Source organism: Stegastes partitus, unplaced genomic scaffold (genome assembly GCF_000690725.1).
Source record: "Stegastes partitus isolate 25-593 unplaced genomic scaffold, Stegastes_partitus-1.0.2 Scaffold352, whole genome shotgun sequence".
NCBI lineage: Eukaryota > Metazoa > Chordata > Actinopteri > Pomacentridae > Stegastes > Stegastes partitus.
Genome location: NW_007578083.1, coordinates 511,660 through 520,001, shown reverse-complemented (window position 1 = coordinate 520,001; position 8,342 = coordinate 511,660). Strand labels below are relative to the sequence as shown.

The 8,342-nt window shown below is 43.3% G+C and overlaps 1 protein-coding gene across 1 annotated transcript in view; it reads right to left on the bottom strand.

The window, feature by feature from the left end:
- Positions 1–8,175, bottom strand: part of wipf2a (WAS/WASL interacting protein family, member 2a) — a 21,930-nt gene extending 13,755 nt beyond the window's left edge. The window contains exon 1 of the mRNA XM_008284256.1: positions 7,694–8,175. The gene's annotated coding sequence lies outside the window, so the exon portion shown is untranslated. The remainder of the gene's footprint in view (positions 1–7,693) is intronic.
- Positions 8,176–8,342: the final 167 nt, after the last annotated feature.

Genomic DNA, 8,342 nt, shown 5'->3' with positions numbered 1-8,342 from the left:
TAACCACTGAGCCACCGTGCAGCCCTGGGTTGTACTCATGTTGCATACTCCTGCATTTTACAGTCTTTAAAACCCATAGCTGTTCTTTTTTTTCCAGTTATCTGGTTGGCCTGTGAAATACCAGTGGTGCCAAATGTCATCCTTTGCCCAGCTGAGAATCTAAAAATAATCAATTTAATTATCAAAGAAGAGAACAAATAGCACCGAAGCCTCATAAATGACCAAATTGAAACAGAAATTCATTTTATAAATTTTAAAAATGATTGGACCAATCAGCCAACCATCTGTATCGTCAACAATTGTTCTTCTGTTGAGCAAATAACTGTTTCCAGCCTAAAATTAAGCACAACACGTAACAATGGCCCAAGTTATTAGTTATTAGAACCAGCTTCCCAAGTGGGAGCTCAGTCTCTTCAGTCCTTAACTGATGTAAATGTACGAGTAGACAGGACATCAGCTGTTGTATTACAGTGCTTTATAGTGAATTGCATGATATTTAAGTCTTTTCATTTTGTTGGCCAGAAGCATGCAATAGGAGTTTGTCCCTCAGTGTGTCTGTTAAAGTGACTGCAACTCTGTCGAAGATGACTCATGAGGGAATGAGGAGACTTTCTGAATTCAAGTTGACAAGACTGATATGAATCATGACTCATAAGAGTAAAGGATCCGAAAGCAAACTGTGTAGTTGTCAAAACAGTGAATTAAATGGACGAGTTCTAAAAAAGATCTTCCTCTGTGATAGTCTGCATGAACAAACAGTCATCGCAATTCTTCATTTCAGTGCATGTCGTGATTTTTGGATTTCATATGACGTGCTCGCTTGTGAATTTCAGTCCATCCCTAAAACTGTTTAACTAATGGATGGGATGTGTCCCAACATGATGATTAGTCATTTTTAAAACATGGTTTTAAAAGGCTCAAGGTGAAGAAATGGACTCCACCTATTTGTAGGACAGCAGTAAACAAACATGAAAGCACCAGGATTAGAACACCTGCAGGATTTCTCTGCTGCTTTCCTGCTCTGTTAAAGACAAGACAAGACAATTAAACGGCTTTCATTCTGCTCCTTCACAGTAAAAATATAACTACTCGGCCGTCTAGAAGACATTCTTGGTAGAAAGCAGCAGTTGCTGAAGCTGCTCCTGGGATACGATGGGAAGCGCACAGAGAGAAAGAACATATCGTCAAGAATGTCAGTAAAACAACAGTAAGGACTAAGACAAAGACTTAGTGCCTTCAGCATTTTAAATCTCAGCTTTAAACCCATTTGTAGCCTCACTAGCAGCATGGTTCTGGCTCGGTGGAGCGGTGTGTCGGTCCAAAATGAAATATCTCGGCAACTATTGGACTGATTGCCAAAAACTTATGGTACTGAACTTCATGGAGTTTGGATAATCTGAAAACACCTGCAGTCGTCCTCAAATGTATTCGTACGCTTTGACTGTAATTAACAAACACCCACAGATCATCACACCCACAAAAAAACTAATCGGACAGGAAACAACAAATGAAATGTCAGAAAGCGGCTAATGTATCCATGTATTTACCTGTGGTATTCATATTTTCCACAGAATAGGGGAAGATAAAGGTGTTTCAGTCTGCTCAACCACTCAAACAGTCCGGAAATTATGTCAAACTTTTCACGAGTTGGCTTCTAATGAAATGGAGCTTTTCAGAAACAATAGCAGGAACCTGAACTACCCATGACCTGCTCACACAGGTCAACGGCGAACCTGCTGTCTCTCACTGGGCACTCTTTTTAAACATCGTAGTAGTGCCGCAAAACACACACGACACAGACGAATCGTTGTTGTATTTTGTTTTTTGTCAAACTTTGATTTGAATGATGTCGAACTGTGATGTGGATTTCTACAGCAGGACCAAAGCTTCGGGAAGATTAAACAAGTCTTGATGTATCAATAGCGCAAATAATTTCTAAATGTGGTTGTAAAATCTCTGAACTGTTCCACCCCAACTGCCAGCCACCAGCAAAGCAACATGTTTTCAGTTGCAGGGTGGACTCGCCAGTCAGCCATAACACTAACACGACCTGTGTAGCACGGTATAGGTCTCCCCTGTGCTCCAAAACAGCTTTGACCCACTTAGGCATGCAATGCTACACGACCTCTGAACGTGTCCTGTGCATCAGGCACAAAAACATCAGCAGCAGATCCTTTAAGTCCTGGAAGATGTGAGATGGGGCCTTTGTGGATCAGGCGCTCACTTGGATTGAGATCTGGGGAGTTTGGAGACAACATCTTGAACTTTTTGTCATGCTCCTCAAATCATTTCTGACTATTATTCAGGTTTTAACATCCTCCTGAAAGACACTACTGCTCTGAGGGAATACGACTGCCATGTGGGGACGTGTGTGGTCTGCAACAACACTCAGGTAGGTGGTCCGTGTTATGATTTATCAGATCAAGACACCATAGTCCACTGCTCCAATCTACTGCAGGCACTTGTAGGGAGCACAATAATATTACTGGAACCTAATTAAGGCCCTCATTTGCATGGTGGAAATACAGGCAGGGAAAAACAGGTACCTACATGTCTGGTAGTCAGATGTATCTAAGGTGATGCTATCACAAGCAGGCAGCCATGTACAGGTGTCAAAGCAGCCATGACGGACCAACCAGACCACTTCATTGTAGCAGTGTGTACACAAATGTGCCCCAGCCCACAATAATGGATCACCTACGAAATTGTTTTTTTTTCTGACCATCTGCATCATATTAAAGTGTGTGATTAGACAACAACAGCCAACATTTCCTCTTTTGTTTTCTTTTTAAATTGTCGGCAGACTTGGCACAGGAACTGCATTTCTGCCTCCCACTGTGTTTAAATAACACATTTGGTCAAAGCAAATGGAAATGATGTTCATCTTTATTTGTCTATCAAGCAGGGAAATGAGATCCGATCACAAACAGTCAACGGAGCAGATTAAAACACCAGGAGGAAACGGGGCGAGAGTTCCTCTAAAGGCTCCGGCTGCCTTAAAGGTTCCTGGGGCGGAAACATCCCTCAGCATGTCGTGGTCTGTTTAATTCTGTGCTGATTTTACTTTGGGTAATGATATAGACACTGTCTTGTTCTTTGCTTGTTGTATTACCATTGATTTCGATCACTTTGTCTCCATCTTGCATGTGTTTAGTTATGACCATTTCCCCCATTTTGTGCTAAGCTGCTATAAACACATAAGCTGCACCCTTAACATTTATTAACAAAAAACGGATTCTATGCCAAGCACACCGTTTGATGGTGCACATGCATCCAGGAACCTTTTTCCAGACAGACTCAACAACTTCTTTGCACACTTTGAAGCATCGAACCGATCAGAGAGAGGGCTGGTCCTCCTCCTTTATCTGTCAGTCCAGCTTTCACCATCGGAGGACCCTAACCAGGATCAACCCACGAGAAGTGCTCAGAGTCTGCACCGCCGAGTTGGCAGGTGTGCTGACTGACATCTTCAACATCTCCCTCAGTCAGGCCGTTGTCCCCAGATGCTTTAAGACATCCACCATAGTTCCAGTGGCAAATATATCCGTCTGTCTGAATGACTACCGCCCCGTTGCACTGACACCGATTGTGATGAAGTGTTTTGACCGACACATCACAGCCAGCCTTCCTGCATCGCTTGACCCCCTTCAGTTCACCTTCTGTCCCAACCGCTCCACAGAGGATGACTATCCACCACCTTGCACTCAGTCGTCACCCACCTGGACAATAAAGACACCTACGCTAGAATCCTGCACATTGATTTCAGCTCAGCGTTTAATACCGTCATCCCCCACAGACTAATAGAGAAACTCCTCCTACTCAGCCTGGATACCGCCACATGTCTGTGGGTCCTGGACTTTCTGACCGAAAGACCCCAGTCTGTCCGAGTCAAAAAGAACATCTCCAACTCCATCAGGCTGAGCACTGGATCTCCTCCAGGCTGTGTACTCAGTCCACTGTTGTTTACACTGCTAACACACGAGTGTGCAGCCACACATGAGGGGATCCAGGTCATCAAGTTCACTGATGACACCACAGCAGTGGGATTCATGGGAATGAGGAATGAATGTACAGACATGAAGTGAAACACCTCGAGGGCTGGTGCAGCAAGAACAACCTGTTGCTCAGCGTGGACAAAACCAAGGAGATGATCATCGACTTCCAGAGGTCACGTCCTGAGCATGCTTCCCTCAGCATCAGCAGCTGCACAGTGGAGAGAGTGGAGAACATCAAGTTCCTCGGAGGACAGATCTTCCAGGACCAGAGCTGGAACAAGAACACCTCAGCGACCATCAAGCGGTCCCAGCAGAGACTGCATTTCCTGAGGAGGCTGAAACAAGCCTCTCTCCCTGCCAGCGTCCTCAGGACTGTCTACAGAGGTGTGGTGGAGAGCGTCCTGACATCCTGCATCTCCACATGGTCCTCCAGCTGCAGTCTGTTAGTTAGAGGAGCTAAGAGGGGCATCGGAGTTTCCCTCAACTCTGTCCAAGAACTTCTCCAGAGCCGCTGCAGGAGCAGGACGCTGAACATCGTCAGGGACTCCTCACACCCTCTCCATGAACTGTTGCCATCAGGCAAACGTTACCGGAACGTTAAAGGAAGAACCTCCAGACTGATCAACAGCTTCATGCCACAAGCTGTCAGAACGCTGAACTGCTGATCCAGATATGCAAACACTTGTTTATTTAAATGCTTTAAGTTGTTGGATCCTGAGGAGCCGCTCTCTTATCTTGCCTGTACTGCTGTGTATGTACAGCAACGTGACAATAAACGTGATTTGATTTTTTTATTGTTCAATGCAATGTAAAGAAGACTTACTGCCAAATTTATTTATTTTATTTATTTATTTACGAAAACCAAAAACAACCTAAACATCTGCTAATCCAAAAACGCCTAAATGCGCTACACCTGTACCTGAAACGCTCTAACTGTGTCAGCTCTGCACACAATGAGTGTCTGAGGTGACTGGATCTTCCCAAACCAGTTAGCTGCCTGGCCCCATTGTTGGCTCATGCAGGCGGTGTTGGCTCCTCACCCCACCCTCACCCTCCACCGCTCCATTCCTCAGGCAGCCTGGTTGAGCGCTGGGGCAGGTTTTCAGAGGGAAACCAAAGGAATCTCACCGAGCAAGCTCGCCAGTCAGTCAGCCAGTGACGTGGTTTAAACAGAAACGCACAGCAGCACAAAGACAAAAACCGAGAGTGGGGGATTAAAGAGACGTTTCAAGATCTGCTCAATGCAAGCCTGTTACTACGCAACTGATTATCAGAGTAATTATTGCAACGTGGCAAGATAAATGGTCCCATTGCAAAATAAACTTCCATTGAAATGAAGGCGTATAAAGATTTAAAACCAGATTGACAGATACAGACACATAATGTAAATGTTTTAGATTGCTTTGATTACTAAAGTCTTTCCAGGGCGTATTTAATCAGTCTGGTCCCAAACTAGAGCTGTAAAAGACGATGCTGTTTAATAATTCATTTTTTAAAAAAGGTATTTCTTGAGTAAAAACACCGCTTGTTACATCTCTGGTAGTAAGAACATTTCCAGTTCTTCCCTGTTCAACATCAGTGTAAATTGAGCCGTCTGATTTTCAACAGAAACCACGATGACTGTAGTTTGGATGTTCTCGTGTCTGATGAGAACTTTCCATCACAATGACATCTTCAAAACTAAATGGATTCGTAGATTTTAAAAACAGTGGGTTGTTGCAGTTGACATAGCTTTCTATATTTGGAATATTTTATTCTGAATCACAGCTGATACCAAACAAATATTGGCTTTCGCCGACACAAGCACTTAACAAAGCAATAACAGATGTAGGAATGGTTGAGTCGACAAAAAAAAAATCAACATGACTTCATACAAAAGAGAGCTAAGCTTGTGCCAAGCTTCTGTTCTGTTCTTTAGTAAATGTACTGATGGACATTTTCATTTTAATCAGCAGTCATGAAGCATGTTTGTGGGACACAGTGATGATTTTTCATTTTGCAGAAAGATAAAAAATCATTAGTTCTAACGGCTCATGTCATTTTAATTAAGGTTGAGACTAATAATTACCCATAAATACAAAATGTCTGTATGTCTATATATATATATATATATTACTCTGCTTGCAATTTTAGTAAATTAGTAAAAAAATATATACTCTTCCTGGTTCTGAGTGCTTGTTGTATCTGACCAACAATCCAAAATGTGAAGACACTCGGTTCATGAGGACACCAAACAGCTCCGTTCTTGAAAAGCTAGAACCAGCCAACATTTAGCACATTTACTTGCTATCATGATTAAATGTTGCCAGTCAACTGTCTAACAGCAGGCTAGCTCATCAGCTCCAATTCCAATCAATGAAAAAGTTTAATGGAATACAATAACATTACTCACTCATCAAACTGGTGACTAATTAATATTCTGTTTAGCATTAATTGACCAAGCATTGCACCAATACAAAAAGACACACATACGCATTCGTCCTGGACCCGAATAGCCGAATATCTGAATATTTAGTCGCTGTGCCGGTATCGGGATAGTCATTTTGATGTCTGAATATTGCCCCCCCCCCCTCATCTGTTACCTCTGCAGCATATATCCATTTACAAAAAACACAAACTAAACTGGCCTCTGACCCCTCTATCTAACTTAGTGATCCTGCCATTGAAGATCAAAGTAAAGTGAGAGCTAAAGTAGGTCACGATCATTGGTTCTCTTTCCATTAAGCTGTTAACCCAAACAGTTGGTAAACAACCATTCAGTGGAAAAAAACTTTCCCCACATCAACAGCATGACACTGCACAGAGAAACACAGTCAGGGAGGGAGAGCTGTACGAGGAAGTTGGATGCTTTTGTGGTCAAGGAAATACACAGAGATAAAGGCCTGCAACTCTGTGTGTCTTTCTAGGCTTTAGGGGGGGCCACTGACAGCACAAGACGGCCAAAACAAGACCAGAACACGTCCGAGACAGATCCTGTAATCAAGGCATCCTCTTTGGTCGGCTTGTTGGACCAAGTAGAAAGCAGGGACTTGTTGTAGTTGAACTAATAAAACATCAATCCAGTGGTGGAAGATAACTATGGAAATATACTTGAACAAACAACAAGAGTTATAGGCTGCTGACATACTAAAGCTTGACTTATACAGAGCTTCAACAATTACTTTGGGTTTGTTTTATAGCTCAAAGTGTTAAACATTTGCTGTTTTACCTTCTCAAATATGATGACTGAGTGTTTTTCTTTGTCCTATACTGACAGTAAGTTGAACATCTTTGGGATTTTGGACGTACAGCACTTCCAAGGACCATTCCTCGGCATTAAGTACATACAGCATTGACGGTTTAAATGCATTTTCTTGATATAGCTTACTTATTTACTTACTTTTACCCAACTTAAAGAACGACCGCAGCAATTGTGCCTAAAGTACTATACGTGTATGTATTGGCACTTCGGCTTAAGTAAATAATCTGAAGAGTTCGTGTACAGATGCATAAATTATACATGTTGTTGGACAAATTTAAGAGTTTCTAGCTGGCAGAAACATAAAAAAATAGTGTCATAAAACTCAGAAAAACAGGACTGATCAGGCCTGGGCAGGTTGTATAGCCGCTCCCAGGTAGAGAAACAAACATACCTGGCAGCAGCTAGCTTAAACTTAGGTGGAGTTAAGTTAGCTTCCACATCCTCGGAATTTACTCACCCTGGCTCGAACAACAGGAGGTTTGGCAGCGTCGTACTTCCAAACAACATGAATGGAAAGTGTCGTTGTGGCAATCCTTCGTCGGAGCAGTTTGACAAAAAATTAGGATGGGAGGGTGCTGGCAAGTCGCGGTGATGTAACTTAACGCCACCAAAGATACTCGCAGGTTAGCCGGCTAACGTTAGCTGGCTGTCGACGGTTTACCAGCTCGGCTAGCGGCGGTTACAGTGGAGCTAGCCGCGGTTAGCTGGTTAGCATCGGGCTGTTTACTTTCCTGCTGTCAGTGTCAGCGCAGTCCAACTGGCTGCAAACTCTGTCGGCCGCGGCTCTTGGAGATAACGTAGCGCATGAATCGAGCTGCTGAACGCGTCCGAGAGACACTTTTTTAGCTGTTTCTGGTCGCTACGGAAAACTTTACCCGCACTCCTGACCTGCGAGCAGAGCCATACTCCCCGCTGACACCGTTTTATCGGTCCCTTCTCGGAAACCCGGAAACGGGCAGACCGACACAAAATGGAGGCACATCGGCGCTGCGTTCATGCGCTGCCGGAAATTTCAACATTCAGTCTATACAGTATCGTGATGACATACTATTATACGATAGATCTGTCAACGATGTGCCTAATTTTATGGAAGGCTGGAATTTCTA